This window comes from Dendrobates tinctorius, unplaced genomic scaffold (assembly GCF_039654945.1).
Source record: "Dendrobates tinctorius isolate UK_male_01 unplaced genomic scaffold, ASM3965494v1 ptg000046l, whole genome shotgun sequence".
Taxonomy (NCBI): Eukaryota; Metazoa; Chordata; class Amphibia; order Anura; family Dendrobatidae; genus Dendrobates; species Dendrobates tinctorius.
This window is the reverse complement of record NW_027361714.1, coordinates 21,206,648-21,224,138: the sequence shown is the minus strand read 5'-3', so window position 1 is coordinate 21,224,138 and position 17,491 is coordinate 21,206,648. Positions and strand designations below refer to the sequence as shown.

Here is a 17,491-nt window from a genome sequence, read left to right as displayed (position 1 = left end):
CAGGTAATTTATGGCTGTACCGGCTATGATAGCTTCAAGGTGAAAAGTGTGATTACCAGTTAATCTTGGTTCTCTTACTCATTCCCTTATACATCTAAATGTATGAACATCTGAGAAAGAAGACATCAGTTGGTGTAGTATTTCTAAGTTAGCTTTGCCTTTAGAGCAGCTCTTAGCACGTAACCGTCAAAATAAAGGATTTGGTTGAAAATGAAGTTTAGGATCAGATTAGCCTTTTTGGACCAGCTAGATGAAATTATTCTGGGGGCCTTTCCTCCATCTATACAGAACAGAGATATGTCCACTTTTAAATGCAATATATGATATATGTTGCTATCTCTATATATAAAAATCAATGTGTGTGTGTGTGTGTGTGTGTGTGGGTATCACCAACCAATCACGAAGCATCTTTCATTTCACCAGAGCTGTTCAAAAGTAGCTAAGCTGTGATTGGTTGCTAAGACCAACAGTTTTCCTTGCAACCAATCACTAAGCATCTCTCATTTCACCAGAGCTGGTTAAAAGTAGCTGACCTGTGATTGGTTGCTATGCGCAAGTTTTCCCACTTGACAACACCTCAGCAGACACTGACATGGTGGGAGAAATCTAGCATCCCCAGGAACATAAGCTCCAGCCATTGTCTGTCCCCAAGAAAAGAGCAGTGAGTACATGACAGAAATGAATCCCCACCCCTCCCGTGTGGTATCATTAAGTGACACACATGAATGTAGGTGTAACAACCCTGCTGTCATTACTGCATGGCCTCCCTTCCCCCGCACACCAACTTACTCACTGCTCCGGGTCATGCTGTGAATTCTGTTTGCTGCCAGTCTTATGCCCTGTGTCTCTGTTCTCCTGTATGCTTTCTGGCTATGTGTGTATAGGGGGGCGGCCCCAGAACTCTCTGGTTCTTATGCAGTCAGGGTGCACCTGTTCAATCTGTCCCTGACCAATTGCCTAGAGCCCTCGACTATTTAGATCCATCACACCCACTGAACATGGCCTGTGCAATGTCTATACTCAGTTAGCACCTTGCTGCTGAGGAAGCCAGGCCCTGTTCTGTGTATCTCCTCTCCTGTAGGAATACTCTTAGCTTTGCTTTGTGTTCTTTGTCTGCCCTCCAGGAGGCTGCATATCCTGGTCTCTGTGTCTTGGTCCTAGCTTTGCGTTTACTTGTCCTTCTGCCTGCCAGGAGGCAGAATATCCTGGTCCTTGAGTCTTTGTCCCTGTACCTTGTCTGAACTCTGTCCTACCCCTGCCTCCTTGTCTTTGGCTTCCTTCCCTGCTGTGTCTTTCCTTGTGTCCTCCCTGTCTGAGCCTTTGCACCCTTGCAGCTCTGTCTGTGCTGCTGCACCCTTACAGCTCTGCCTGCTCCTCTCCTGCTGCAGAACCTCTTGTTGGAGCTTCTCTCCACAGACCTTGTGGTTCAGCTTTGCTCTGCTGCTGCAGAACCTATTGCTGCAGCTTCTCTCCACAGACCTTGTGGTTCAGCTTTGCTCCACTCCTGCTGCCACTGCAGAACCTCTTGCTGCAGCTTCTCTCCACAGACCTTGTGGTTCAGCTTTGCTCCACTCCTGCTGCCGCTGCAGAACCTCTTGTTGCAGCTTCTCTCCACAGACTTTGTGGTTCAGCTCTGCTCTGCTGCTGCAGAACCTCCTGCTGCCGCTTCTCTCCACAGACCTTGTGGTTCAGCTTACTCTGCACTCCTGCGGCTCTGCCTATTCCACTCCTTCCTGCCTGTATGAATACCTGCACCTCCTGTGCGAACAAGTCCAAACCTGTTTCTTCATATTCCACTCCTTCCTGCCTGTATCAGTATTGGTACCCGCTGTGTGAACAGGTCTCTACCTGTTCCCTCATATACCATGCCTGCTTGCCCTGTGTCTCCAAGCCATGCCTGCTTGCCCTGTGTCTCCAAGCCGTGCCTGCTTGCCCTGTGTCTCCAAGCCGTGCCTGCTTGCCCTGTGTCTCCAAGCCGTGCCTGCTTGCCCTGTGTCTCCAAGCCGTGCCTGCTTGCCCTGTGTCTCCAAGCCGTGCCTGCTTTCCCTGTGTCTCCAAGCTGTGCCTGCTTGCCCTGTGTCTCAAAGCCGTGCCTGCTTGCCCTGTGTCTCCAAGCCGTGCCTGCCTGCCAGTGTACCAAGCCGTGCATGCTTGCCCTGTGTCTCAGCCGTGCCTGCTTGCCCTGTGTCTCAGCCTGCCTGTTAGTCACACCTGTCCAAGTGACTTGTCCCAGAGTGGGATCAGAAGCCACAGCCAGACACTCCTGTTGTGAACTCATTTTCTGGTCTGCCTCTGGTTTCTGGTGAGGGAACTGTTTGTGCTGACAGAGGAGTTGTGAGTTCTCTTTCCGGGCTCCCTCTGGTGGTGGCAGGAGGTAATGAAGCTGATCAAATTAACTGAAACCTGCCACCTGATAATGAGGATGAGGAGTGGACATCTGGAGTCTCAGACAGGATTTAAGACAGCCGACTTCCTATTCCCATGCTGGTGATTTTTTCCTGCCTCCTTAGGTCTTGGTTTCCAGCTCAGTTCCTGCCATCTCAAGTTAAGTTGTCTCTGCTATTGTTCACATTTGATTTGGTTTGGTCTATTCAGTTTTTTGTGTGGTCAGCCAGCCACAGCTGGGGCTGTGCTGAATTTCCACTCTAATGCTACTGTATGTGCCAGTTTGCTTTTTTGTCCCTTATTAGATTGGCCTCTTTTTGCTCTGTTCTCATAATATGCCAGAGTGCTGATATAGTGGGTGAAGTCTAGTGACTTCAGGGTTTTTTTTTGCTATCAGAAGTGTTGGACATTTTTGCAGGGTTTTTTGGCGTGATTGCAGACAGTATCTTTCCTTTCCTGTTCTTCCTAGTTAGTGTGGGCCCCATTGTTTGCTCAGCCTATTTTCCTACCTGTGTTTGTGCTTTCATCTTGTTTCACCGTCAATACGTGTGTGGGGGCTGTCTATTCCTTTGGGGTCTGCTCTGGGGCAGTTTAGATTTCCCCTTTTCTTGCTTTAGGCTTATTTAGTCTTCCGGCTGTGACAAGGCATCTAGAATCATTGTAGGTATGCTCCACGGCTGCTGTTACTTGTGTGGTTAGGATCAGGGGTCTGCAATCCGAGTAGTTACCAACCTCTCTGGTTTTCTGTGACTTAGCTTGGTTTTGTTTTCCTCCTCGGTGACCCAATCATAACACACGCCCCTGGAGTGGCACCCGACAGCTACCTGCCGCACAAGCCTGACCTCACCATCTGAGGCTCCAGCGATGACCAAGGTAGCTGTCATAGTCACGCCCCTTCCAGGGTAGTCTGATTTGTGGCACAGTGAGGCCACAACCCCCCGGCTCACGCCAATCAGCCAAGGCACGAGCGAGACAGTTTGCACAGGCCATGGTCCCCGCTGAGTCCCATGTCCTTCCGCTCGCAGAGCGTCATGAACTTTTGTCCTGTCAGTACGAGCAACCAGAAGAATTTGTTCCGCCCTGCGTGGTTCCATTTGTTGAGACTTCTGAAACACTCGTAGTCTCCAAGGCCATCTATGAGCAACTCCTGGCCTATGAAAAGCGCTACCCGGCAGACCAGCCTAGGTTCTATGGGGACCCTAAAGAGTGCCAAGGGTTCCTGAAAAAGTGCCTGCACTACATCCTGCAGAATGCAGCTTGTTTCCCCTTTGACCGGGTCAAGGTGGGATACATCATGTCCTACCTAGCTGGTGATGCCTTGATGTGGATCTGTCCCCTTTGGGAAGCAGGGGACCCTGTCTTCATGAGCCTGGGGCCTTCCTGGTGGCCTTTCGTAAAGTGTTTGACATGCCTTGTCCAGCTGCTCCTGAAAAGTCTTCCCCTCCAAGCTTCCAGAGACAGACCAGACAAGAGGAACCTGTGGGTGAATCGTCTCAACCGCCTGTGACCGTCCCTGACACTCCTGTTCCACAGCTTGCCAAGTTGGCCTCCCGTGTAAGATCCAAGCGGTCTAAGAAAAAGTGGCTGGCAAGCTTGCAGCCACAATCTGGTCTGGTGAAGGAACATCCTGACTGTTATGATTGAGTCACCATAGGAGGCAAAAACAGAAATGCTAGCTAAGTCCAGAAAACCAGAGAGGTTGGCAGCTATCGGATTGCAGACCCCTGAACCTATCAACACAACTAGCAGTAGCCGTGGGGGGTTCCTACGATGCCCTAGATCCCTCGATCACAGCCGGAGAATTAAATAGCCTAAAGACAGAAAGGGAAATCTAAACTGCCCCAGAGCAGACCCCAAAGCAAAAGGCAGCCCCCGACATATAATGACGGTGAAGCAAGAAGAAAGAACACAACACAGACAGAAAGATAGACTGAGCAAAGACGGGCCCCAAGCTAACTAGATAGGAAAGGACAGGAAGGCTGCTGTCTGCAATCCGTGAAAAACCCTATGAAAATAAGAGCCAACAGACTGACAGTGAAAAAGGCCCTGAAGACGATAGGCGTCAAAAAGACTATGTCAGTACTCAGGAATATTATGAAGACAGAGCAACCGGCAAAAGGAGAATCAGCTCACTCCAGCAGGGAATGGCAGAATCCAGAAAAGCAAAGCAAACAAAAACAAAGCACAAATGCTAAAAGGCAAAGCAGAAAACTTAGCTTTAGAGGAGCAGGAATCAGACTGGTTTCCTAGAAGTCCACAGAGAAATCACCCGCAGGGCAGAAGGGCGTCGGCAGCCTTATATCCAGTCCGTGACTCCACTCAGCCAGTCATCATCATCAGACTCAGGTGCCTGATAATCAGGCTCATTACCTTCCTTTACCAGAATAGGGAGTTCACCAGACCTCAGTGACGAAGGAGAAAATGAACTCACAACACTGACGGTCTCTGTCCTGTGAAGCCAATGACTGTTTCTCTGCCTTCAGGGAGCTTTGGTGTGTATAAACCACCAGCCATACAGAGTCAGTGTGTGGTCTCTGTCATACAGCTCTCAAAGCCGACGTGGGTGTTGTCTCGAGGTGGTCGAGCCCTATTGGAGAACAGTCTAGTCCTACAAGGACAACTACAGCTCCAGGTTGGATTTTTATACATGAAGAAGTTCATCTTCCACTTGTTGATTGGTATGCTCATGGGTCATTCTGAACCTGAGATCCTTGTGCCCATTTACGTCTGGAGACCCAGCAGGGCGCCACACTTGAAACAACCAAGTGACAAGAGGTGTCTGGTTCCCTTGTATTGCATTCAGTCAGCAAGGTCGTCTTCTTCGCCTGGTTCGCTAGTCGCCGAGTCAAGGTGTGAGGATGCCTCTGAAGAGGGGGAGGCGGTCTCAGTCTCCTCACACATCCCCAGCGACAATACCAGTCATCTGCTCCCTGGAGCATCCCTGCCTCTTGATTGTCTTCCCCAGGATAAAGGGCTGAAGATGGATCCGGAGTGTATGCCTTCAGCTTCCATGTGGCCTAGTGGTGAAGGTCCCAAGACAGAGCTTCACTCAACCTCTAACCAGGAGGAGGTAGTCCAGTTTTTTCAGGGTAACAGGCTAAAATGGCTCCCTGTATGTATGCCTCCAGCTTCCATGTGGCTGGTGGATGTAGAGGTGGAAGCAATGGCCTATGTATCTCTGTTTCCCACCCACCTGGAGGAGGTGGTCAAATTTTCTTGGGATAATGGACTAAAAATGGACTCGGTGAACGTGTCATCAGTTTTTGGCTGGCTGGCTGATGTAGGGGTGAAGTCTGAAGCTTCCAGGTGCCTGCTTTCTGGCAATCAGGAGGAAGAAGTCTTTGTACCATCTGTGTTGGAAGCTGACTCTGTTGGACACCAAGAGACTTGGCACGCTAGGATTCCTGATGGCCCACATACTCCTCACTACCTGAAGAGAATCGTGTCAGCCTGTACTGTGTGTGGTTCCATACTCCTTCTTCAGGTCATTCTGGCAGGCTTGAGGAAGAGGGGCCATAAAGGGGGGGTACTGTAACAACCCTGCTGGCATCGCTGCATGGCCTCCCTTCCCCCGCACACCAACTTACTCACTGCTCCGGGTCATGCTGTGAATTCTGTTTGCTGCCAGTCCGATGCTCTGTGCTTTGTGTCTCTGTTCTCCTGTATGCTTTCTGGCTATGTGTGTATAGGGGGGCGGCGCCAGAACTCTCTGGTTCTTATGCAGTCAGGGTGCACCTGTTCAATCTGTCCCTGACCAATTACCTAGAGCCCTTGACTATTTAGATCCGTCACACCCACTGAACATGGCTTGTGCAATGTCTATACTCAGCACCTTGCTGCTGAGGAAGCCAGGCCCTGTTCTGTGTATCTCCTTCCCTGTAGGAATACTCTTAGCCTTGCTTTGTGTTCTTTGTCTGCCCTCCAGGAGGCTGCATATCCTGGTCTCTGTGTCTTGGTCCTAGCTTTGTATTTACTTGTCCTTCCGCCTGCCAGGAGGCAGAATATCCTGGTCCTTGAGTCTTTGTCCCTGTACCTTGTCTGAACTCTGTCCTACCCCTGCCTCCTTGACTTTGGTTTCCTTCCCTGCTGTGTCTTTCCTTGTGTCCTCCCTGTCTGAGCCTCTGCACCCTTGCAGCTCTGTCTGTGCTGCTGCACCTTTGCAGATCTGCCTGCTCCTCTCCTGCAGGACCTCTTCCTGGAGCTTCTCTCCACAGACCTTGTGGTTCAGCTTTGCTCTGCTGCTGCAGAACCTCTTGCTGCAGCTTCTCTCCACAGACCTTATGGTTCAGCTTTGCTCCACTCCTGCTGCCACTGCAGAACCTCTTGCTGCAGCTTCTCTCCACAGACCTTATGGTTCAGCTTTGCTCCACTCCTGCTGCCGCTTGAGAACCTCTTGCTGCAGCTTCTCTCCACAGAACTTGTGGTTCAGCTCTGCTCTGCTGCTGCAGAACCTCTTGCTGCCGCTTCTCTCCGCAGATCTTGTGGTTCAGCTTACTCCGCACTCCTGCAGCTCCGCCTATTCCACTCCTTCCTACCTGTATCCATACCTGCATCTCCTGTGTGAACAGGTCCAAACCTGTTTCTTCATATTCCACTCCTTCCTGCCTGTATCAGTACTGGTACGCGCTCTGTGAACAGGTCTCTACCTGTTCCCTCATATACCGTGCCTGCTTGCCCTGTGTCTCCAAGCCATGCCTGCTTGCCCTGTGTCACCAAGCCGTGACTGCTTGCCCTGTGTCTCCAAGCTGTGCCCACTTGCCCTGTGTCTCCAAGCCGTGCCTGCAGCCAGTCATCATCATTAGACTCAGGTGCCTGAAAATCAGGCTCATTACCTTCCTTTACCAGAATAGGGAGTTCACCAGACCTCAGTGACGAAGGTGAAAATGAACTCACAACAGTACCTCCCCCTTGAGGAGGGGTCACCGAACCCTCAACCACGCCACCAGGGCGATCAGGGTGAGCCCGATGAAAGGCACGCACCAATCTTTTGGCATGAATATCAGAGGCAGAGACCCAGGAATTATCCTCCTGACCATAACCCTTCCACTTAACCAAATACTGGAGTCTCCGTCTAGCCAGACGGGAATCCAGTATTTTCTCTACCTCATATTCCATGTTACTTTCAACCAATACAGGGTCCGGAGGTGCCACCCCAGGAAAAACTGGTTCAACAAACCTCTTCAACAAGGACTTATGGAACACATTATGGATTTTAAATGTGACAGGGAGAGCCAAACGAAAAGAGACCGGATTAATAATTTCCAAAATCTTGTAAGGTCCAATAAATCTAGGCTTAAACTTAGGAGAAGCCACCTTCATAGCAATATTTTTTGATGATAACCACACCATATCACCAATCTTAAACTGGGGACCAATGGTCCTATGTCGATTGGAAAACCGCTGGGCCTTTTCCTGGGAGAGAGATAACTTATCCACCACTTGGTCCCAGATTTGGTGCATTCTCTCCACCACAGTGTGAAGGCTCCACCTGCCCTGAAGAAAATCGAGGATGAAACCCAAAGTTACAAAAAAAGGTGACATCAAAGTGGCAGAACTAGCTCTATTATTTAAAGCAAATTCGGCCAAGGGCAAAAATGAAACCCAATCATCCTGATCAGTGGAAATAAAACATCTCAAATATGACTCCAAGGTCTGGTTTGTTCTCTCTGTTTGCCCATTGGTCTGAGGGTGAAAAGCAGAAGAGAAGGACAACTGAATTCCCAGCTTGGAACAGAAAGTCCTCCAAAATCTAGACACAAACTGAACTCCTCTGTCAGATACAATGTTCTCAGGAATCCCGTGCAAGCGAACCACCTGTTGCAAAAACAGGGGCACCAACTCAGAGGAAGACGGCAACTTAGGGAGTGGTACAAGATGAACCATCTTAGAGAACCTATCACAAATCACCCAAATAACAGTCATTCTTTGAGAGACCAGCATATCAGAGATGAAATCCATTGAAATATGAATCCATGGCCTCCTGGGGACCGGCATAGGCATCAACAACCCACTAGAGCGAGATCAAGATTTAGACCGGGAGCAAGTCCCACAGGACTGCACAAAATTCCTGACATCATGAGACAAGGTGGGCCACCAAAAAGAGCGACTCACCAGATCTCTAGTACCAAAAATACCTGGATGACCAGCCAATGCAGAGCAATGAACTTCAGACATCACTCTCTTCTTCCACTGGTCAGGAACATACAACTTTCCACTGGGACAACGCTCAGGTTTGTCCTCCTGGAACTCTTGCAGAGCAAGTCTCAAATCAGGCGAGATGGCAGAAAGAACTACCCCTTCGCCTAAGATGGTAGCAGGCTTGGTCCCCACAGGAGAATCAGCAAAGAAGCTCCTAGAGAGGGCGTCTGCCTTGACATTCTTAGTTCCAGGAAGAAAAGAGACCACAAAATCAAAACGTGTAAAAAACAAGGCCCACCTAGCCTGTCTAGGGTTCAAGCGTTTAGCCGACTCCAGGTAAATCAAATTCTTGTGGTCAGTGAGGACCAGAACTTGATGCTTAGCTCCCTCCAACCAATGTCTCCACTCCTCAAATGCCCATTTCATGGCCAATAGCTCCCGATTCCCCACATCATAGTTACGTTCAGATGGAGAGAACTTTCGGGAAAAGAAAGCACAGGGATTCATTTCAGATGTTACAGGATCCTTTTGGGACAAAACAGCTCCTGCACCAATCTCAGAAGCATCCACCTCTACCTGGAAAGGGAGTGAGACATCAGGTTGCCGCAAAACCGGGGCGGAGGTAAATCTTCGCTTCAGCTCCTGAAAGGAAGCAACAGCCTCCGGAGACCAATTCAACACATCAGCACCCTTCTTAGTCAGATCAGTCAATGGCTTGGCAATACTAGAAAATTTTGCTATAAATTTCCGATAAAAATTAGCAAAACCCAAAAACTTCTGGAGGGCCTTCAAAGAAGTGGGCTGAACCCAATCATAAATGGCCTGTACCTTGGCCGGGTCCATTTCAATAGTTAATGGAGACAAAATAAATCCCAAAAATGAAATCCTCTGTACTCCAAAAAGGCATTTCGATCCTTTGACATACAGGGAATTCTCCCTCAAGATCTGGAACACAGTACGAATATGTTCCACATGAGAATCCCAATCCTTGGAGAAGATCAAAATATCATCCAGATAGATAATCAAAAATTTATCGACAAAGTCTCGGAAAACATCGTTCATGAAGCACTGGAAGACAGAAGGGGCATTAGTGAGCCCAAAAGGCATCACCAGGTACTCAAAATGTCCCTCCGGAGTATTAAACGCCGTCTTCCATTCATCCCCCTGCTTAATGCGGATAAGATTATACGCCCCCCTGAGGTCAAGCTTGGTAAACCAGCAAGCACCTCTAACTCTAGAGAATAGATCCGAAATCAGGGGTAACGGATACTGATATTTAATAGTAATTTTGTTGAGGGCACGATAATCCTTAAAGAGGCCTTAAAGAACCATCCTTTTTGGCCACAAAAAAAAAACCGGCACCTAAGGGTGAAGAGGATGGTCTAATATGACCCTTCTCCAACGCCTCCTTAATATAGGACCGCATAGCCTCGTGCTCGGGTACAGATAAATTGAAGAGCCGACCCTTGGGAAATTTACACCCCGGGCTCAGTTCAATTGCACAGTCATAACTCCTATGAGGAGGCAAGGACGCAGACTCATTCTCACTAAATACATCATACATCGTGCCTGCTTGCCCTGTGTCTCCAAGCCATGCCTGCTTGTCCTGTGTCTCCAAGCCGTGCCTGCTTGCCCTGTGTCTCCAAGCCATGCCTGCCTGCCAGTGTACCAAGCCGTGCCTGCTTGCCCTGTGTCTCAGCCTGCCTGTTAGTCACACCTGTCCAAGTGACTTGTCCCCGAGTGGGATCAGCAGCCACAGCCAGACACCCCCCTGGAGTGGCACCCTACAGCTACCTGCCGCACAAGCCTGACCTCACCATCTGAGGCTCCAGCGAAGACCAAGGTAGCTGTCGCAGTCACGCCCCTTCCAGGGGAGTCTGGTTTGTGGCACAGTGGGGCCACAACTCCCCGGCTCATGCCAACAGCCAATGCGCGAGCATGACAGTAGGAAAGTGCACATATTAAATGTCATGTGGATTTAATATTTTCACACAGACACTTTTATGCATTATTGATGTGTTACTGTGCTCTGATGCTGTGAGTTTTTTTTAAAGTGCAACTTTCCCCATAATTCACCTGAACATACCCATATAACACATAATGCTTTTCCCATAACAACCCATTAAATATGATACTATACTGCATACAGATGCTGTACATCCATGAGCAACTCAGCCGGACAAATTACAAGTTGACGGTGCATGAAAATGTGTGTGAAGGTTTCTCTACTGTTCTAATGTATAAGGTTTGTGCCTGTCCATTGGTGAAAAGCATGACTGTGAATTTATGGTGGCAGATAAGATAGAATATCAACCTGATCAGTAGAAAACCTGGGATCTTAGTGAACCATGTTTCTGTGCAATTTCACTATTCTACTTTTACTGGCTTTGACGGGAAGATGTGGGATATTAGGGGTAGTAGTCCGGTAGCTCTGGCTGACAGGATGATGTGGGATATTATAGTGAATGTGGCTATGCGGAGTGGGCGGGGCTATACACTCAGCTTTATATATATAGATATAATCATTATAATTTTTTATAACTAACCGTAGTTAGTTACTATGCCTGGGCAGTGCAGGGCTCTTCAGCTAGTTATCAATAAAAACCAAGGGCAATTCATCAATCTGATCTAATAAGTTACTTGTGAATTCTCCCATAAGAAAGAGGAGCTTCTAGGGTCCAACATCACATCTAAATAGGGTTGTCTTCAGGTAGACATTTAAGCCCCATCATTGCGAACGAGCTTGGTAGTTTAATAGGCCAGACTGACCATGCTTTAACTTATTAGTTATTAAAGGCATCCAGTTTCAGATACTATTCTGACACAGCTACAGAATGTAAAGAAAACAACAACTTGCACTGCACTCACCATCCCTGGGTCTACTACTGGGTCTGTGCTGCTACTCCTGGTGTCTAGTATTGTCTGTGGTGCTGAAGACACATCAACAGTGCCGCAAACAGTCAGTGAGTTCAGTGGCTGAGCTCACTGATTGCCTAGTACGCTGTTGATGTGACATCAGTGCCACAGCCAAGACCAGGCACAGCAGAGGAGACTCTGAGGAAGGTTATGTTATGAGTGGCGGAAGGCACTAAAAAAAATAAATAATTAAAGTGCCTTCGCCACTCGGGGTCCACCGTGCGGCAGATGGCAAAACCGCTGCTAAGGGAGGCAGTGCACTACAGCGGTAGTGTGCACAGGGTTCTAAATCACCCAAGTGCAAAAGAGGCAGTTTCTGTTATGGGACACAGAGCTGCACAGCAAAATAATAAAGAAAAGGTAACGCTGAGCCTGTTAAACGCACAGGGACACAGCGGCACACGTACTGTAGCCAAGCACAGGAGTAGTTAAAGTGGCACTACAACCAAACGGACTTACCGTGAATGAGCGTGTGCACGGCGTCGCAACTGCGAACGCCACAGAAGTCTGCAACCGCAATAACGCAAGCGCGATGCAGGATGCTTTGCTGCTGTGATGGCTGAAGCTTGAGCGCGCTGGCACTAGCGCTGCTACTGGCTGACCCAATCACTCACACACTCGTAATAACCGAGGGAAGGGGTTTCATAATAAGTCATACACCAGACCAAGCATCCATCAACAAACATACAGCAGCAAGTATCAGAAAATACTAGCGCATGGCATAACGGCCATGCGCACTTTTTATAGTGACCGGGACCTTACGGAAATCTCCAGAGACCTGAGCTGAACCAATGGAATCAGGAGCAGGACCTGAGCACCTGACTCCTGAACTCCAATGGGAGCTCATTCCAGGAGCATGCTCACAAGCTGGCAGAAAGGACTTAGCCTCTGGAGATGAATGTGAGGATCTGGATCTCGGCATTAGTATGGCAGGACACAGATTCCTAACAGGTTAGGGAGGTGCAATTTTTATTTTTTAACACTATCTGATATAGGGTAACCCCCTTAGAGGGAAGCTGTCATCAGAAAATTGTTTAAGGGGATCTTCTAGTCAAAATCAATATTTTTTTCATGTATTTAGAGTGTGAAGAATATATCTGCAAAATGATTAAGCTCAATTAACCCTTTCACGGCTTATAATGAATAGGTGTGTCATAGGTTGCCTCCGCCTATTTGATGCAGGCTCGGGTGATGAGCCTGCAACTTTCCAACACATGTCAGATTTAATCAGCTGACATGTGCCACTAGCAATTAGCTCCACCCATCTCTGGGTCTGCAGGAGACCCCTGTGGTTTTCATTGTTGGATAGTTATAAGCGCCGCACTGTGGCCTGCGCTCACAGCAGATGAGCATTTTAGCTACACGTGTGGATACATGTGTAGTACAAGCAATCAGATGGTCATCACAAGTTCTAGTCTCCCATGGAGACTACTGAAGCCAGTAAAAAATAAAAAGTTTTAAAAAATAAAATAAAAATTAAAAAAATACACATATTTGGTATTGCTGCATTCAGAAAAGCCTGATCCATCAATATATAAAAAGAAATAATACAATTGAAAAATGGGGTAACAAAAAAAAAAAGAAAATCGAAAAGCAGGAATTATGTTTTTTGGTCGCCACAACATTGCATTAAAATCCAATAATGAGCAATCAAAATGTTGTATCTACCCCAAAATAGTATCAATACAAATGTCTGCTCAGCATTCAAAAAAATAAACCCTCACTCAGCCCCAGATCACGAAAAATGGAGACATTACTGGCCTCAGAAATTGGTGCCATTTTTTTTTTTTTACAAACTTTAGTTTTTTTTCACAACTTAAATAAAAAAAGAACCTACACATGTTTGGTATATACAAACTTGTATTGACCTGGAGAATCATAATGGCAGATCAGTTTTAGCATTTAGTGAACATGTTAAAGAAATGCACATTTTTTGCAATTTCACCACACTAAACCAATGGTGTAGTTCAAAAGTACAACTTGTCTGGCAAAAAACAAGCCCTATTTAAAGAGGAATTTATGCCAATTCCTAATGGACATGATGGGAATAACTACTGCACAGCAAGTGGAGTTGTGCGCTCACATTTGGCCCTCATACTCACTTGCGAGAGACTTGCACGATTCTCGGGAAAGTCTCTCGCATGAAAACCTGGCACTGCCGCTGGCACTTGGACCAGAGCATGCAGCTGCATGTATTTCTATGCAGCCCCATGCTCTGGTCCCAGTGTTGGCGGCTGTGCCAGGATTTCATGCGAGAGACTCGCACGAGAATCGTGCGAGTCTCTCGCAAGTGGGTATGAGCCCTTGGGATGAGGCTCATTTGAGTCTCACAGAGTGGTCTTCTTCTCACTCCGTTCGAGCTGACAGATCTCATTGCAGAAAAGAGAGCAGCTGTGCAGGCATTTTATGAGCATGAAGTATGATAATTCTATGATTCTGAAATAGCTGATTGATCGTAAGTAATCATGTCTCTGTGTAAACAGTATGAAAATCTTTAACATGTTTTTCTCAAAGCCACTTTTTTCAAATCGGTGGCCACGATATCTACAGAACCAATTGGTCAATTGAATGGGGCTTGTGCACATATTTTCAGCACATAAATGCCTATCTCCTTTACCAGAATTAAGTCAATTTTTTTCGTAATTTTCACAGGCTTCCAATTGTGTCAAATAGTGCCAATAATCGATACTGAATTTTCAGCATGAAGCCATTTTATAAATTTTCATACCAGAGATAGTGACAGTCATAATAAGGCCGGGATCACACTACCGTGTGTGATGCGAGAAACTCACACGAGTCTCTCGCATCAACACCCGGAACTGCCGCCGGCACTCGGACTGGAGCTGTGGCTGCATGTATTTCTTGGAGGATTTTTTCCTCTTTTTGAGGTTTTCATGTTAGAGTAGGACTGGCAAGTGTAAGGAACATTGACGCAGTTTGCCAGCTTCCGTATTAAGGCCTTAATATCAACCAATACCTTACATATATTGAAATGTTTTTGTGCACTTTTTATATTTCTTTCAGGGTGCAGTTGGGCCCAAATGGTTCTGCAAACTTGTGGCCTCTGTTCACACGGGATGCATTCTAGTTGGCACTGGGCAGCCCCCTATATGGTGTTACTAAGAGGTTGTGAGCCAGGAGCCCTGCATTCCCTGTGTGAACACTGCCACATGCGGATTATTTCTTCTGCACTGGTGTACCACACGGCCAATCCCTGATTGTAGGCTGGCTGTTTCATTTGGTATTTATGCACCTGTGCAGCTGCCATTTTACTTGGGTCCGCTGCACCCTGTTTTAGTGCAGATGCATTTAGGCCTGTCTGGTTTGTATCTGAATTTTTTGGAGGATTTTTTCCTCTTTTTGAGGTTTTCAGCGCTCTATATCAGGTAGTATTATCGACCTCTCAACAAAAAGAATTTCTTCTAGATAAGAGTAGCCCAAAACACAACATCAAATACTTTCATATGAAATTAGAGATATATATGGGTTTAAGACAACATCCAACTGTAAGGCTGTGAGAAATTATTTGTCTACAGAAACTCATTAAATGAAGAAAAGTGATTTTTAGATGCAATAAGAAGCAAGACATGACATTACCTTGGCTTTTTTATATAGAAAATAAAAGCTTGGCTTATTAAAAAGGTTCTATAGAGCTGGAAATGCAAATGGAATAACTATAATGATCACACATTCAAATATCAAATCCACTCCCTGCACATTCAATTTGCATTTTTTCTCCTAAAATTGTACAGGAAAAAAAATGTTCTAAAAAACCAGCAGATCACAATGAAGCAAACGTGAAGGGAAAATAACTCTGAAAGAAGTCCAAATGACGGCGTTAAAATGTTATTAATAGGTCATTATTAGGGAAAGGGTCTACTAAGCACCTCTTGCCACATGCACTAGGATGTAGCTTCTTGGTGGGTGGAATAATCCCTGAACTAGAAAACTGGAAAGCCAGTCGATGGTAATAATAAAGTCTCAGAAATGGTATTTTCTTTTCTAGTTAAATTCACAGTTAAAGGCATGTGCTAATAGCATAATGACTGTAGCACAGTTACGTGAACAAGCCAAAAACAAGGATTTGGGTTATGCAGTGTTGGCAGGGTAATTATCAGCCTGGTTCATACTCACTACAAAGGCTTGACATTGTGATTACCAAATTATTGAAGTACTACATTATCTTGGTGGCAATGTGTTGTGAGTGCTTAACACAGCATTACAATGTCATGTTACGTTGCTAACATTCATGCTTGTGAAAAGGTCTTTATTTCCGGCTTTGTTTTACAATAATATTATGTAAATAAATAAATTGACACTATATTACAAAGTTCATGGAGTCGATACATTAAGGTTGGGGTTGCAAAGGCCAGTCTTAAGGTACTATCACACTAAGCGATATCGCTAGCAATATCGCTATAACTTGTGACGTTATAGCGATATTGCTAGCGACATCGCTATGTCTGATACTTACCTACGACCGTTCCCCCGCTGGTTATCGCTGATCGCGCGAGAATGCTCAGGACCGCTTATCGTCGTCAGCTTCCTGCTGGGCTTCCTGTGGAGAGACGAGCGACAAGCGTGGAGTTGGGCGGGAGGACGCAGGATCGCCTAGTGTGACAGGTAAGTAGCGACCCCTGACCCCTGCTATGTCGCTGGTGAGATCTGCCTGTGTGGCAGCTCACTAGCGACCACTTAGCGATGTACCAGCGATCCTGACCGCGTCATATCGCTGGTCGGGACCGCTGGTACATCGCTAAGTGTGACAGTACCTTTAATGAAAGCCTCACTGGCGCATGCACCACTTGGGCAGGTCTTTTTCTTGCACCGCTGGAGTGGTGCTTTGATAGTCCCTTGCCCCCTGTCTGATACTCACCTGCTGCCACCTTCATCATTTTCCAGCGTTGCTCTTGTTGGTCTACGGCGAAAAATGACCTGCTCTCAGCACCAGTGTTTTGTGGAGGTGCGCAGATGTCACTTTTCAATACAAGTCTATGATAGTCTCGTTCTGGCCAGTTAGAGGCTGCGCTCACAAGATGGCGCTGTTGGACCAGATTTGTGCCGAAAAACGGTGAGGATGACGGAGGGTGAATATATGAGCGGGGAGAGGGGACTTACCTTTAGAGCACCACTTCAGCGCTGAAAAAAGAACAAACGCTGGAGTAGTGCTTTAATTGATTTGCCATTCCCCTCTGTGCAGGTCACCAGAAATGCTCCTCTAATCAGGGTCTGAAGTAACATTTCTGTCATAAGAAACACCAACACTTTTGTTAAATTTGGTAAGCAGGCCCCACCACAATCCCAGCTCTGCTTATTTTTGGTGGGGCTGTTTAAAACTGGCAGGAAAACTGTATAAGACACTATTTTTGCGCCACTCTGTTTTGCCCAAAAATGTTGCACCATTTCAAAATGTTTTACACCAGATTTCTTTCTTAAAAATTCTGTGACTCGGCCCCAATATTTCTAAATGATCCTTTTTATAATATTGAACCACTGTTCTAGAACTGAATGTATGAACCTAATCAGATGCATGGCTTCTAGATTCTTCATACACCAGGGAATCCTAATGCAGGCAGTGTATTTTGTGGGGTCAGAATTTGGGGGATAATTTCTGCATATATTATATCAAACTGCACATATGTTATTAAATGTGACGCTTATGTTTTTCAGAAAATCGATTTCTAGAGACTGGATTCTTACACAGAATATATGATGAGTGAAGAAATTACTCCAGTACAGAACCCGGACAAATTTATTATATTGATGATCTTGATGCAACATAGAAAACAGGAAAACTGCACTCCCCGTCCAAATCACAATGTGAATTATTTGAATTTTCATGTCCAAAATCGGAAATGCTTACCCGTGACATCGCTATGTGAAATGTCCTCGGAAGACTGTAGAGAAGCTAAACCATTTACAAATTGTAGATTGCTCTAATAGCAGCTTTTATGCAGATTTCACATCAAATATACTTCACAGTTTGGTTATATGATATGATATCTTGTTAAAGACGACCGCAAATCCTGTGTACATCACAAAAATAAAGAAA

General features: G+C 46.5%; 1 protein-coding gene across 1 annotated transcript in view; it reads right to left on the bottom strand.

Moving 5' to 3' along the window:
* Window positions 1-17,491, bottom strand: part of NKAIN2 (sodium/potassium transporting ATPase interacting 2) — a 1,580,095-nt gene that overhangs the window by 428,235 nt on the left and 1,134,369 nt on the right. The gene's annotated exons all lie outside the window — the stretch shown is intronic.